This window comes from Triticum dicoccoides, chromosome 4B (assembly GCF_002162155.2).
Source record: "Triticum dicoccoides isolate Atlit2015 ecotype Zavitan chromosome 4B, WEW_v2.0, whole genome shotgun sequence".
Taxonomy (NCBI): Eukaryota; Viridiplantae; Streptophyta; class Magnoliopsida; order Poales; family Poaceae; genus Triticum; species Triticum dicoccoides.
Window position 1 is genome coordinate 423,218,850 of NC_041387.1, and position 16,548 is coordinate 423,235,397.

A 16,548-nucleotide genomic window follows, 5' to 3' on the forward strand; every position below is an offset into this window, starting at 1 on the left:
ATGCTGGAAACAGAGCTGCACGGCGTAATAGAGCTTGTCCTGAGTGGGGAATATAAGCACTGCGCCCGCCCCCGCACCATGCCATGAGAATGCTCCATCGAAGTACATGACCCAGCTATCTGGTGCCTCGCTTCCTGGGGAAAGTGACCGATCCTCGCCTGCCTCGAGCCCTGGCGCCTCTGTCCATTCTGCCACAAAATCTGCAAGTGCGGCTCCTTTGACGACCCCGGTTGTGCTGAATTCCAACTGAAATGCTTGCAACTCGATGTTCCATTCAATGACCCTTCCAGCGGAGTTGGGACCCCTGAGTACCCTTTCCAATGGGTATGCCGAGACAACCTTAATGGAGTGACCTTGAAAGTAGTACTGCAACTTTCGCGAGGCCACCAATAGCGTGAGCAAGAGCTTCTGAGGCATGGGGTATCGTGCCCTTGCATCCCGCAGCACCGTGCTGATGAAATACACCGGATGCTCGACTAGGTCCGTGCCCTCCAGAGGGTTAGGCGCCCCCTGAGACGACGGAGCCCCCAACACCTGGCTGCCTGGTGCGTCCTCTTCAGCCCTGGAGGCGTCTCCCTGTTGAGGCTGGTCTCCATCTGCCGAGGCCATGGTCTTCGCGAGGCCTTCCTGGTCTTGTGCTGCTGCGGCCGTGGCCGTGGCCGATCGTGACGTAGCCTTGACCCGGCGCTCTTCACGAACTGCCACTAGAGCTGCACTGGCGGAGTAGGGTGTGGCGGCAAGGTAGAGCACCAGGGGCTCGAGAGGACGCGGTGCCACCATCACAGGAGGGTTGGTCAGATACTTCTCGAGGTCTTGAAATGCTTGGTCGGCCTCCTGTGTCCATTCAAACGGGCCCTTCTTCTTCATCAACTTGAAGAAAGGCAAGGCGCGCTCCCCCAACTTGGAGATGAAGCGTCCTAGCGCTGTCACATGACACGTCTCCAACGTATCTATAATTTTTGATTGTTCCATGCTATTATATTACCCGTTTTGGATGTTTATGGGCTTTACTCTATACTTTTATATCATTTTTGGGACTAACCTACTAACTGGAGGCCCAGCCCGAATTGCTGTTTTTTCCTATTTTAGTGTTTCGAAGAAAAGGAATATTAAATGGAGTCCAAACGGAATGAAACCTTCGGGAGCGACTTTTTGGAACAAACGTGATCCAGAGGACTTGGAGTGGAAGTCAAGAAACAAGCGAGGCGACCACGAAAACCTAATTCCACCACCGTAACCTTCTGTATCCGCGAGATCCCATCTTGGAGCCTTCGCCGGCGCTCCGCCGGAGGGGGAATCGACCATGGAGGGCCTCTACATCATCTCCAAGGCCCTTCCGATGAGTTGTGAGTAGTTTACCACAGACCTTCGGGTCCATAGTTATTAGCTAGATGGCTTCTTCTCTCTCTTTGAATCTCAATACAAAGTTCTCCTCGATCTTCTTGGAGATCTATTCGATGTAACTCTTTTTGCAGTGTGTTTGTCGAGATCCGATGAATTGTGGGTTTATGATCAAGTTTATCTATGAGAAAATCTTCTCTGAATTCTTTTATGTATGATTAAGTTATCTTTGCAAGTCTTTTTGAATTATCAGTTTGGTTTGGCCTACTAGATTGATCTTTCTTGCAATGGGAGAAGTGCTTAGCTTTGGGTTCAATCTTGCGGTGTCCTTTCCCAGTGACAGCAGGGGCAGCAAGGCACATATCGTATTGTTTCCATCGAGGATAAAAAGATGGGGTTTATATCATATTGCATGAGTTTATCCCTCTACATCATGTCATCTTTCTTAATGCGTTACTCTGTTCTTTATGAACTTAATACTCTAGATGCATGTTGGATAGCGATCGATGTGTGGAGTAATAGTAGTAGATGCAGGCAGGAGTCGGTCTACTTGTCACGGACGTGATGCCTATATACACGATCATGCCTAGATAATCTCATAATTATTCTCTTTTCTATCAATTGCTCGACAGTAATTTTTTCACCCACCATAATACTTATGCTATCTTGAGAGAAGCCACAAGTGAAACCTATGGCCCCCGGGTATATCTTTTATTATATAAGCTTTCAATCTACTTTTATTTGCATCTTTACTTTTCCAATCTATATCATAAAATACCAAAAATATATTTATCTTATCATATTATCTCTATCCGATCTCACTTTTGTAAGTGGCCATGAAGGGATGGATAACCCCTTTATTGTGTTGGTTGCGAGTTCTTGTTTGTTTGTGTAGGTGCGTGGGACTTCTGAGGAGCCTCCTACTGGATTGATACCTTGGTTCTCAAAAACAGAGGGAAATACTTACGCTACTTTGCTGCATCACCCTTTCCTCTTCAAGGAAAACCAACACAAGCTCAAGACGTAGCAAGAAGGATTTCTGGTGCCGTTGCCGGGGAGGTCTTCGCTCAAGTCAAGACATACCAAGTACCCATCACAAACTCATCTCCCTCGCATTACATTATTTGCCATTTGCCTCTCGTTTTCCTCTCCCCCACTTCACCATTGCCGTTTTATTCGCCCTCTCTTTCCCAATCTCCTCTCTCGTTCGCTTGCCTTTTGTGTGCTCATCGCTATGGCTAGTCCTCCTATTATCGTTAATACTCCCGATCATGAATTTCTCAATTTTAAACAAAGGGAGGGAGAAAATTTAAAAGATGCTTGGCAAAGAATTTGCAATGCTCAAAATAGATCTACTAGGAAGCAATCCACTTCCGTTCTTCTTTGCAATTTTTATGTGGGCATTACTCCTTGGGATAGATATATCCTTGATACCATTATCGGAGGGAATTTCTTGGGTAGCCATACTTTTGATGCTTATAATGCTATGTTAGATTTGTTTGGTCCACCCCCTCTTTTGGTTAATGGAATTGTTTTAACTTTGGAACATGTGATGCAAAGGCTTGAAATTATTGAAAATAAAGTTGCCACTGTTGAGTTAATTGAAAATTTGGATAAAAAGATCCACAATCAAATCACCCAATATGGATCTAGGGTTGGAGTTACCTTGAATTTTTTAAAGAAAAAGAACCTATAGTTAATGAAAGAATAGATTTAGATTCTACAAGAATTGGTAAACTGGAGGACATTATCACCAACTTAGGGTCTGCCTTTTCATCTGTGAAAAATACCTCAACTCCTCCTACCAAATTTGCCAAGTTCATGTATGTTCCTAAAAATAAGGGTGAATCTTCTAGTAAAGGAAGTGCCGATCTCAAATCAATTAGTGTTCACCCCAATTTTCTTGCTATCATTAAGGAACCTTTTGCTACAAACGAGTTTCTTGATTTCTTGCCTAGGAACTTAATCATTACTAAAAACAAAGAAACTCCTAGGGATTATAAGTGCTCTATTGAAGAACTGAGTGCCAAAGATGGCACTACTTAGATCTATCCTCGCTTTTATGCCTAGCTAGGGGCATTAAACGATAGCGCTAGTTCAGAGGCAACCCAATTTTATCTTTGTTCTCTGTTTTTGCTTCTGTTTAGTAATAAATTTTTCATCTAACTTTCTGTTTAGATGTGTTTTCATGTTTTAGTTAGTGTTTGTGCCAAGTAGAACCTATAGGGTAACCTATGGTAATAGTTAATTTGATTCTGCTGAAAAACAGAAACTTTGAGCGCACGAAAATAATTTTAGTAATTCACAGAAACGTGATTTTGGTTGATTCTTTTTTATGTAGACCAATAGACAAATTTCCCAGGACTTCCTATTTTGGTAGGATTTTTAAAGTTGCATAAGTATTCGAGAGTTACAGATTGCTACAGACTATTCTGTTTTTGACAGATTCTGCTTATCATGTGTTGTTTGCTTATTTTGATGCATCTATGGCTAGTATTGAGTGGTATGAACCATGGAGAAGTTGGAATACATTAGGTTTAACACCAATATAAATAAAAAAATGAGTTCATTATAGTACCTTATGTGGTGGTTTTTCTTTCTTGCACTAACGGAGCTTATGAGATTTCCTGTTGAGTTTTGTGTTGTGAAGTTTTTTCAAGTTTTGGGTAAAGATTTGATGGATTATGGAATAAGGAGTGGCAAGAGACTAAACTTGGGGATGCCCATGGCACCCCAATATATTCAAGGATAAACAAAAGCCTAAGCTTGGGGATGCCCCGGAAGGCATCCCCTCTTTCGTCTTCGTCTATCGGTAACTTTACTTGGACCTATATTTTTATTCGCCACATGATATATGTTTTGCTTGGAGCGTCTTGTATGATATTAGTCTTTGCTTTTTAGATTAACACAATCATCCTTGCTGTACACACCTATTGGGAGAAGCCCACTTGATTAGAATTTATTAGAACACTCTATGTGCTTCACTTATATCTTTTGAGCTAGATAGTTTTTGCTCTAGTACTTCACTTAAATCTTTTAGAGCACAGCGGTGGCTTAATTTTGAAGAAATTGTTGATCTCTCATGCTTCACTTATACTTTTTTGTGAGTCTTCTAGAACAGCATGGTATTTGCTATGGTTATAAATTTGGTCCTAGAATGATGAGCATCTAAGTTGGGTATAATAAAAACTATCATAGAAAGTGCATTAAACACTAGGATCAATTTGATGCTTGATAATTGTTTTGGGATATAAAGGTGGTAATGTTAGAGTCATGCTGGTTGGGTAATTATGAAATTGATAAATACTTGTGTTGAAGTTGGCAAGTCCCGTAGCATGCACGTATGGTAAAAGTCGTGTGACAAATTTGTTGCATGGGGTGCTCTTTTAATTGTCTTCCTTATGAGTGGAGGTCGGGATCGCGCGATGGTTAACTCCTACCAACCCTTCCCTAGGAGCATGCATAGTAGTACTTTGCTTCGAGGGCAAGTAGACTTTTGCAATAAGTATATGAGTTCTTTATACTAATGTGAGTCCATGGATATACGCACACTCATCCTTCCACTTTGCTAGCCTCTATTATGCCGTGCACTTTCGCCGGTATCATGCACCTATTATTTACCTTCCTCAAAACAGCCACCATACCTACCTATTATGGCATTTCTATAGCCATTCCGAGATATATTGCCATGCAACTTTCCACCCTTCCGTTTATTATGACACGCTCCATCATTGTCATATTGCTCTTTGCATGATCATGCAGTTGAAATTGTATTTGTGGCAAGGCCACCTTCATAATTTTTCATACATGTCACTCTTGATTCATTGCATATCCCAGTACGCCACCGGAGGCATTCATATAGAGTCATATTTTGTTCTAAGTATTGAGTTGTAATTCTTGAGTTGTAAATTAATAAAAGTGTGATGATCTTCATTATTAGAGCATCGTACCAAGTGAGGAAAGGATGATGAAGACTATGATTCCCCCAAAAGTTGGGATGAGACTTCGGACTTTACAAAAAAGAGAGGCCAAAGAGCCCACCAAAAAAGGAAAGGCCAAATAAATAAATAAATAAATGAGAGAGAAGAGAGAAGGGACAATGCTACTATCTCTTTTCCACACTTGTGCTTCAAAATAGCACCATGATCTTCATGATAGAGAGTCTCCTATGTTGTCACTTTCATATACTAGTGGGAACTTTTCATTATAGAACTTGGCTTGCATATTCCAATGATGGGCTTCCTCAAAATGCCCTAGGTCTTCATGAGCAAGCAAGTTGGATGCACACCCACTTAGTTTCTTTTGTTGAGCTTTCATACATTTATAGCTCTAGTGCATCCGTTGCATGGCAATCCCTACTCACTCACATTGACATCTATTAATGGGAATCTCCATAGCCCATTGATACGCCTAGTTGATGTGAGACTATCTTCTCCCTTTTGTTTTCTTCACAACCACCATATACCACATATAGTGCTATGTCCATGGCTTGCGCTCATGTATTGCATAAGAGTTGAAAAAGCTGAAGTGCGTTAAAAAGTATGAACCAATTGCTTGGCTGAAACCGGGGTTGTGCATGATGGGAGTATTTTGTGTAATGAAAATGAAGCATGGCCTAACTATATGATTTTGTAGGGACAAGCTTTCTTTGCGCTATTTTGCTAAGACATGATTATTTGTTAGTATGCTTCAAGTATTACTATTTTTATGTTTTATAAGCTTTTATTTTGAATCATTTGGATCTGAACAATCATTCCACAATAAAGAACATTAGCATTCCACATCAAAAATTCTGTTTTTATCATTTACCTACTCGAGGACGAGCAGGAATTAAGCTTGGGGATGCTTGATATGTCTCCAACGTATCTATAATTTTTTATTGTTCCATGCTATTATATTACCCATTTTCGATGTTTATGGGCTTTACTCTACACTTTTATATCATTTTTGGGACTAACCTACTAACCGGAGGCCCAACCCGAACTGCTGTTTTTTTGCCTATTTCAGTGTTTCGAAGAAAAGGAATATCAAACGGAGTCCAAACGGAATGAAACCTTCGGGAGCGATCTTTTTGGAACAAACGTGATCCAGAGGACTTGGAGTGGAAGTCAAGAAACAAGCAAGGTGGCCACGAAAACCTAATTCCACCGCTGTAACCTTCTGTATCCGCGAGATCCCATCTTGGAGCCTTCACCGGTGCTCCGCCGGAGGGGGAATCGACCATGGAGGGCCTCTACATCATCTCCAAGGCCCTTCCGATGAGTTGTGAGTAGTTTACCACAGACCTTCGGGTCCATAGTTATTAGCTAGATGGCTTCTTCTCTCTCTTTGAATCTCAATACAAAGTTCTCCTCGATCTTCTTGGAGATCTTTTTGATGTAACTCTTTTTGCGGTGTGTTTGTCGAGATCCGATAAATTGTGGGTTTATCATCAAGTTTATCTATGAGAAATATTTGAATCTCCTCTGAATTCTTGTATGTATGATTAAGTTATCTTTGCAAGTCTCTTCGAATTATCACTTTGGTTTGGCCTACTAGATTGATCTTTCTTGCAATGGGAGAAGTGCTTAGCTTTGGGTTCAATCTTGCGGTGTCCTTTCCCAGTAACAGCAGGGGCAGCAAGGCACATATTGTATTGTTTCCATCGAGGATAAAAAGATGGGGTTTATATCATATAGCATGAGTTTATCCCTCTACATCATGTCATCTTTCTTAATGCGTTACTCTGTTCTTTATGAACTTAATACTCTAGATGCATGCTAGATAGCAGTCGATGTGTGGAGTAATAGTAGTAGATGCAGGCAGGAGTCGGTCTACTTGTCACGGACGTGATGCCTATATACATGATCATGCCTAGATAATCTCATAATTATTCGCTTTTCTATCAATTGCTCGACAGTAATTTGTTCACCCACCGTAATACTTATGCTATCTTGAGAGAAGCCACTAGTGAAACCTATGGCCCCTGGGTCTATCTTTTATTATATAAGCTTTCAATCTACTTTTATTTGCATCTTTAATTTTCCAATCTATATCATAAAATACCAAAAATATATTTATCTTATCATATTATCTCTATCAGATCTCACTTTCGCAAGTGGCCGTGAAGGGATTGACAACCCCTTTATTGTGTTGGTTGCGAGTTCTTGTTTGTTTGTGTAGGTGCGTCGGACTTCTGAGGAGCCTCTACTAGATTGATACCTTGGTTCTCAAAAACTGAGGGAAATATTTATGCTACTTTGCTGCATCACCCTTTCCTCTTCAAGGAAAACCAACGCAAGCTCAAGACGTAGCATCACGCGTCCGGTGAGCTTTTGCATTTCTCTGAGGGTTTGCGGTGGACTCATGTCTTCGATTGCCTTGACCTTCTCCGGGTTGGCCTCGATACCTCTGTGGGACACGAGGAAGCCCAGAAGCTTGCGAGAAGGAACGCCAAACATGCACTTCTCTGGGTTGAGTCGCAGGTCCACTTCGCGGAGGCTCACAAAGGTCTTTTCCAGATCCTGGATCAAGGTTTTCGCCTCCCGAGACTTCACCACAATGTCGTCGACATAAGCCTCTGCGTTCTTCCCGAGCTGCCGGCCTAAGGCAATGTGCATCAGTCGCTGGAAGGTTGCACCCGCGTTGCGCAACCCGAATGGCATGCAAGTGTAGCAGTATACCCCACAAGGGGTCAGAAAGGCCGTCTTCTCCACATCTTCTACCGCCATCTTGATTTGGTGATAGCCCGAAAATGCATCCAGAAAACACAACAGGTCACACTCGGCGGTGGAGTTGATGATTTGGTCGATGCGAGGGAGCGAAAATGGATCTTGAGGGCAGGCCTTGTTGAGATTGGTGAAGTCGACACACATGCGCTCCTTTCCTCCCTTTTTCGGCACAACAACAGGGTTTGCCAGCCATTCGGGGTAGCGAACCTCGCGAATAACACCTGCTGCCTCTAGCTTGCGGGTTTCTTGGATGATGAAGGCCTGCTTCTCGGTGGACTGCCGCCTTGCTTTCTGCTTCACGGGGCGTACATTGGGGCACACATTTAGGTGATGCTCAATCACCTGCCTCGGGACCCCCGCTAGCTGCTTGGGATCCCATGCGAACACATCTTTGTTCGCGCGCAGGAACTGCATTAGCGCTTCCTCTTGGTCGGGGTCGAGGTTGGCACCTATGGTGAAGGTGGCTCCTGAGGACCCATCCTCCTCAACCGGCACCTGCTTGGTCTCCTCCTTGTCCTGGGTGAACAGCTGCTTCTTCTTGGTCAGTGCAGCCTCCTTGGCCTTAGGGATGTCCGCGCCGGCAGGCTGCACTGCCGCGACAGTCTTGAGGGCGAGCTTGAGCGCCAGCAGAGCATCCTTGGTATCTCCAGTTACGGTGAGGACGCCGCTGCTCCCAGGGATCTTCATGAGGTTGTAGGCCGGATGGGTCGCCGCCATGAACTGGGCCAAGGCGGGGTATCCGAGGATGGCGTTGTACGGGAGGCTGATGTGGGTGATGTCAAAGTTGACCAGCTCCGTGCGGAAGTTGTTGTGGGTGCCGAAGGTCACAGGGAGGCGGATCTACCCCAGGGAGCTGGAGGAACCGCCTCCAACGCCCGAGAAGGGCTGCTGGGTTGGAGCCGTTCTAGCGGTACATGGAGGAGGCTGAAGTCCTCCACCGAGAGCATGTTGAGGCCGGCGCCACCGTCGATGAGGGTCCTGGTGACGGCCACCTGGCAGATGGTAGGCGTGCAAAGCATCGGGAGTGTACCCGAGCAGGCGGTGTTGACGGGGTGGTCGTCGGAGTTGAAGGTCAGGTCAGCCTTGGGTGCCGCCCAACCCGGGGGGGCTCCTTGCCATGCGAGGGCAGCGCCAATATGACGGAAGAATGGCTTGGCGTGGCGGTCTGAGGGTGGCGCCTGTGAGCCGCCAAGGAGAGCTGCGACGACCAGGGGCGCCGGCGCAGTATACTGGGTGAGGAAGAGGTTGCGCAGCTCCTCCCAGGAGGCCACAGAAGATGTTGGCAGGTTGAGCAGCCAAACACGCGGGACGCCGGTGAGGGCCATGGGAAACCAGTTGGCCATGACTTTGTCGTCGCCTCCAGCCTTGAGGATGGCCTTCTCGTATGCCAGCAGGAAAGCCAGCAGATCCGCCGTGCCATTGTATCGCGGCGGCATCTCTGGCTTGAACTTGTGCGGCCACTGCACCTGCCGCAAGGCGGGGGCCAAGGCTCGGAGCCCCCTGGCCCCTACGCTGGCATCGGCTGCCGGAGTCGGAGGCGCGTTGTCCACCATGAGGGTGAAGCGCGGTGTTGGTGGAGAGCGAGCCGACGGAAAGGAGAGCTCCAGCGCACCCCTACCTGGTGCGCCAAATGTCGGATATCGGGTTCCAGCAAAACCCTTAAGGTTCGAACTCTAGGGTACGTGAGAATATCTTCTCCCTATCGAAACACGCCCACAACCTCGTCGCAATTCTGAGCTAGCACGATGAACAACACGAGAGACACGAGGTTTATACAGGTTCGGGCCACCATTGTGGTGTAATACCCTACTCCTGTGTGTGGTGTGGTGGATTGCCTCTTGGGCTGATGATGAACAATACAAGGGAAGAACAGCCTCACGAGGAGAGGTGTTCTTGTGGTGGTGGGTCTTCTGCTTTGGAAGGATTCGATCCCCTCCTATTGTGGTGGCTATCTCTATTTATAGAGGCCCTGGTCCTCTTCCCAAATATTGAGCGAGAAGGGAGCCAACAATGGCCATTTCATTAGGGGACAGCTAGCACAAGCTATCCTGACTAAAGGTGGTCTTCGACTGCCAAAGGCACTAGCGATGACGCCGACTAGGGCTCCACGGTGACCTCCGTCCTGCTGCTTTGCTGGTCTTGGTCTCGTTGTACCGATATGGAAACCTTTGCCTGATGCCTCGGTACTCCGCGCCTGCGCTTGCCCCCTTTGCACCAAGGAGGAAACGAGGACACTGCGCAGGCTGGCGCCCGCCTGGTCTTGATCATCATGGCTTGCGTCATGAGCTCCTTGCGAGGTACCCCTCGCCTTGATCTCTCCACCTCCTCGCGAGCCTGCCTGGTGAGACTGCCCCTGAGGAGGCCTTGTGTCGTTGGCCACGCGAGGTTTGGCCCCTCGCGAGGGTCTTGAGCTTGGGTTGATGAAGACGGGCCGTACTGAGCCACTGTTGAGCCACGCTGCAGGCCGCAGGTAGGCAAGTCTGGGGACCCCCGCTCCCAGAACACCGACAGGGGCGGCCACCACGAAGACCAGGGAGGTTGCCGCAATGATCGGGGCGGCCGGGATGGACGACGCCGGTGCTCCGAAGCCGTCAACACGTGCAAGATTGACCAGAAGCTGGTCCAACGCCTTCGTGATGACGCTGTCATCCTGGCTTCGGGCAGGCGCGCCCACTGTCGGGCTGACAACTGCGGCACATGCTCGGTGTGCTCAGGTGGAGCAACCAGCCCCATCTGTGAGGACACCCGTGGATGCTCACCTCCGGCCAAGCCTACGACCATCTCCTGTGACATGGTGCAAGTGTCCTCCTCGCCCGATGACGCCTCCTGGTTGAGCTGGATTGCCCCTTGCTTTGGTGCCCAGATGAAGTCGGCCATGGTGTGCCCTGCAGCGATGTATCAGGAGGCCTCCCCTCGCACAACAATGCAATACATCATCGAGCCGCACCGATCGACGCCTCTTGTGCATCATTGCAGCACTGTTCCACCACCTCTGATGTTGACTGCTTCAACCTCCCATGCCTCGCCTGCTGAACTAGAGGCAAAGCCGACAACTTGGATTTTCATTCCGATGTCAAGCCCACCAGTTAGTCCTGCTGTGACTGGTTCCGATGAACCTCTCGTGCAGTTCCCGTTGTTTGTCACATGTGCCCCGCCCCTGCTGCTTGCACCAAGCTCTACACCACCGAGGCTGCCCAAGACAAGGAGGAAGACTCTCACGGGTGTGTCGGGCTTCAACCTCAGCCGACGCAGCCCTCGGCTTCAAGCAAAGAAGAGGGCTTTGCCGGTGGCGCAGATGGCAGAGAGGCTTCTCTGTCAACGCATGGGCATCATCAATGAAGGACAAGAAGTTACTGAAGAAGCCATCAGAAAATTTGTTGCCATGTTCAATGGGCAATTTCCGAATATCACAGTGGCAGCCCTTCGAGCCCTCTTCAACCTTAACCGTGACCTTGCGAAGGCCGTCGAGGATGCACTGGTGGAGCATGGAGGCGAGGCTGGAGTAGAGCTGTAGCCTGCGAAGGGAGAGGTGGCCGGTGAGGCTGCATGACTGGACTGCTCTGGTCATGGAAGATGTAGCTTAGTTCTCCATGTTAGCTAAGGCCAACTGTTGCTTTCTGTCTGTGTGGGTGTATGCCTGTTTCCTGTTGTCGATGAAGATAGCTGCCCCTTGTTGCCCTGGCAAGGCGAACGTGTGTGAGTTCTGTAGCTGTTGTAGCTTCTACTGTTACCTGGTGATGCCATCTTATTGTCACAACTTCTGCTGCCTGAAGATGCTCAATGAAGTGTGTCCTAAATGTCCCAGACAGTTCTTACTTGATGTGTCACTTCTTGTTACTCCAAAGCTGATGTATCCTAGGTTTCAATATGCATGATGAAGACCTGAGTATTCTGAACTGGAATGTTCGTGGCTTAAACTGTCCCGACCACAGCGCAACTATACAAGAGACCATCGCTGCTATGCCTTTCCATCTTGTGTGTCTACAAAAGACCAAACTCGAGCATGTCGACCCCTTCATGGCTTCCTCTCTCGGAGGTCAGAGGCTCATAGGCTTTGCACAGCGACCTGCTACTGGTACTTGTGGTGGCATCCTACTTCTGTGGGACGAAGACCTCGTTGAGGTTAATGACATTAGCACCAGAACTTTCTTCCTCTGTGCTACAATCACCATTATCCATACCGACACTTCCTTCAAGTTCACAATTGTCTATGGGCCAACTCGCAGCAACCTCAAAGACATTTTATTCCAAGAGCTTATCACTGAGAAGCCTACTCCTGGTACTAGATGGCTGCTAGCCGCTGACTTTAACCAGATTTACTGCACGAGAGACAAGAACCGCAATAACAGTAATTGGAACCGCATGACACACTTCTGTGACACCCTCAATATCTGTGAGCTGAAAGAAATACACCTACAAAATAGGAAATACACTTGGAGCAATGAGCAAAGTGTTCCAACCTTATGCAAACTCGATTCATTTTTCTGCAATGAAGATTGGGACATCGACTTTGGCAGTCATCTACTTCATGCCCTCTCTTCATCCCTCTCTGACCATTGCCCTCTCCTTCTCACAAATGTCCAAGGTCCACCTAAGTCAAAGTGCTTCCGCTTTGAGAATTTCTGGACTAAAATGCCCAGATTCAAGGAGATCGTTCAAGGCGCTTGGAACCAAAGGGTGAACCACTCTGACCCCTATCAGATCCTGTTTCACAAGCTCAAGAAAACCAGCCAAGCTCTAAGGAAATGGAGCAAGACAATTTTTGCACACTCATAGGTGCAGCTGCACATGGCTCTGGAGGTCATCCTCCGCCTAGATGTGGCACAAGGGTTCAGGCCTCTCAGTGTGGAGGAGCATGATATTCGTAAGAGGCTCAAAAGAAAGATTATTGCCTGGCTGTGATGGAGCGTGCCCGAAAAAGATAGAATTCAAGAATCACCAACCTCAAAGAGGGTGATGCCAACACTCATTTCTTTCACCTTCGGGTCAATCACAGAAGAAGAAAGAACTCCATTCATCATGTGAAACACAACAACAGCTGGGTAGTTGATCATGATCACAAAAAGTCCGTCATCCAAAACCATTTTGCCGAGATCTCCAAGCGTGGACCGCCACGCCACAAAGACATCAACTAGGACAACATTCCGGTGCCTGCAAGTGACCTTTCCGATCTTGGGGCGGCCTTTACTGAGGAGGAGGTTAGGAAGGTGGTTTTTGACCTCCCCCGTGACAAAGCGCCAGTGCCCGATGGCTTCTCTGGAGCTTTCTTCAAAGAGTGTTGGGGGATCATCAAGGTTGACATTATGATTGCTTTGAACCACTTCTCAAGCTTGCACACATCCAATCTTCGTTGGATCAACTCGGCCAACATTGCTCTCATACCAAAGAAAGACGGAGCGGAATGCATCTCGGACTTTCACCCCATTAGACTCATCCACGCCATTGCGAAGATCCTAACAAAGGTGTTGGCTATGCGACTAGCTCCCCATATGCATAACCTTGTCTCCAACGCTCAGAGCGCCTTCATAAAGAAGAGAAGCATTCATGATAATTTCATGTATGTCAGAAACTTGGCCAGGAAACTTCACAGAAATCATACCCCACCCTGTTGTTCAAGCTAGACATCAAGAAGGCTTTCGACTCAGTTAGATGGGATTTCCTTATGGACCTCTTGAGGCACCCGGGGTTCCTGTCCAGATTTCATGATTGGGTTTCGGCACTCCTCTCCAGTGCCACCTCGAGGGTTCTTATCAATGGGGTGTTGGGTGATCCGATGAAGCACGGTTTTGGCCTCCGGCAGGGAGATTCACTATCCCCGCTGCTCTTTGTCCTGGCAATTGACCCCCTGCACCACCTCCTCAACAAGGCCACTGCACAAGGACATCTTCAACCTATTTGCGGAAGTGCACCGACCAGCAGGACATCCTTGTACGCAGACGATGCCGCCATCTTTGTCAAACCCACAGAGGTGACGTCCAATTTCTTGCTTCCTCCTTGGCCGCTTTTGGAGAGGTGACCGGCGTGCATACTAACTGTACCAAAAGTTTGGGGGCTCCTATTCGCTGCGACAACATAAATTTGGATGACATTCTCGAGGCCTTCCCGGCGGTGCGCACGGCGTTCCCGATGCAGTACCTTGGCCTTCCGCTATCGGTCAAGTGCCTCAAGAGCATTCATTTTCAACACCTTGTGGACAAGGTCGCAGGCAAGCTCCCACCATGGCAGGGAAGACACGTCACCTCTGCTGGGCGTGTGGTGCTTGTAAAGGCGGTCCTCACGGCCATTGCAATTTATCATCTCACGCCTCTTGACATCTCCGTGGAGATCTGAGGGAGTCCTGGACTAGGGGGTGTGCGGATAGCCGAACTATCATCATCGGCCGGACTCCAAGACTATGAAGATACAAGATTGAAGACCTCGTCCCGTGTCCGGATGGGACTTTCCTTGGCGTGGAAGGCAAGCTTGGCAATACGGATATGTAGATCTCCTACCATTATAACCGACTCTGTGTAACCCATGCCCTCTCCGGTGTCTATATAAACCGGAGGGTTTTAGTCCGTAGGACGAACAACCATTACAACAATCATACCATAGGCTAGCTTCTAGGGTTTAGCCTCCTTAATCTCGTGGTAGATCCACTCTTGTACTACCCATATCATCAATATCAATCAAGCAGGAGTAGGGTTTTACCTCCATCGAGAGGGCCCGAACCTGGGTAAAAACATCGTGTCCCTTGTCTCCTGTTACCATCCGCCTAGACGCACAGTTCGGGACCCCCTACCCGAGATCCGCCGGTTTTGACACCGACATTGGTGCTTTCATTGAGAGTTCCTCTGTGTCGTCGCAGATAGGCTTGATGGCTCCTTCAATCATCAACAACGACGCAGTCCAGGGTGAGACTTTTCTCCCCGGACAGATCTTCGTATTCGGCGGCTTTGCACTGCGGGCCAATTCGCTTGGCCATCTGGATCAGATCAAAAGCTACGCCCGTGGCCGTCAGGTCAGATTTGGAAGTCTAAACTTCATGGCTGACATCCGCAGAGACTTGATCTTCGATGGATTCGAGCCACAGCCGAGCACGCCGCACTGTCATGATGGGCATGATTTAGCTCTGCTTCCGGACAGTGCCTTGGGGACCGCACATGAGTCCGCTCCGACCCTTAGTTCGGAGCCGACCGTGCAGATCAAGGACGGGTGGCTAGACACCGCCTCGGGGGCTGCAACCTCTTTGGCGATGGAGCCGATACTGACCTTGTCCCTTATAAAGCTCATGACTCCAAGGTGCCGGACTCCTCGCCGGACTCCGAACCTCCTGCGCCCCTACCAATCGAATCCGATTGGGCGCCGATCATGGAGTTCACCACCGCGGACATCTTTCAGCACTCACCCTTTGGCGACATCCTGAATTCGCTAAAGTATCTCTCATTATCAGGAGGGCCCTGGCCGGACTGCGGTCGGGACGGTTGGGATGCGGACGACGAAGAAATTCAAAGCCCACCCACCACCCACTTTGTAGCCACTATCGACGATCTAACCGACATGCTAGATTACGACTCCAAAGACATCGACGATATGGACGACGATGCCGGAGACGACCAAGAACCAGCGCCTACGGGGCACTGGAAAACCACCTCGTCATACGACATATACATGGTGGACACTCCAAAGGATGGGAACGGCGAGGATGCAGCGGAGGAAGGCTCCTCCAAAAAACAGCCAAAGCACCGGCGTCAGCGGCGCCGCTCTAAATCCCGCCATAGCAAGAATGGAGATTCCGGCACCGGAGATAATAACAACCCAGAGAGTGCCGAAGACAACCCCCTCCAGCAAGATTCAGCACAGGAGGATGGAGAAGCCAACCCTCATCCGAGAGCGGCAGGCGAAGAGGTAGAGGATGATAATTACATACCTCCCTCCGGAGACGAGGCAAGCCTCGACGACGATGAATTCATCGTGCCTGAGGATCTCGTCGAACAAGAGCGTTTTAAACGCAGGCTTATGGCCACAGCAAACAGCCTAAAGAAAAAGCAGCGACAGCTTCGAGCTGATCAAGACCTGCTGGCCGACAGATGGACAGAAGTCCTCGCGGCCGAAGATTATGAACTCGAACGCCCCTCCAAAAGCTACCCAAAACGCAAGTTGCTCCCCCGATTAGAGGAGGAGGCAAATAGACCTTCATCACCAGCGCACAATACGGCAGACCGACCACCTCGTGGCCGCGACAGAGAGGCCTCTAGGCCCTCCACCAGGACTGCACCCCGGCACCGCTCGAAAAGTACGAAGCCACGGGGGAATGCGCCGGACTTGCGAGACATATTGGAGGACAAGGCAAGATAATCAAGATCGATCTACGGATCACGTGGGCGCCCCACGATACGCGATGATTACCGTCGCGCCGGATATAGCAACTCCGGCCGGGCCGAAAACAGTAGACAAAGCTCGCTTGAGCTACGTCGTGATATTGCCCAATATAGAGGCGCCGCACACCCACTATGCT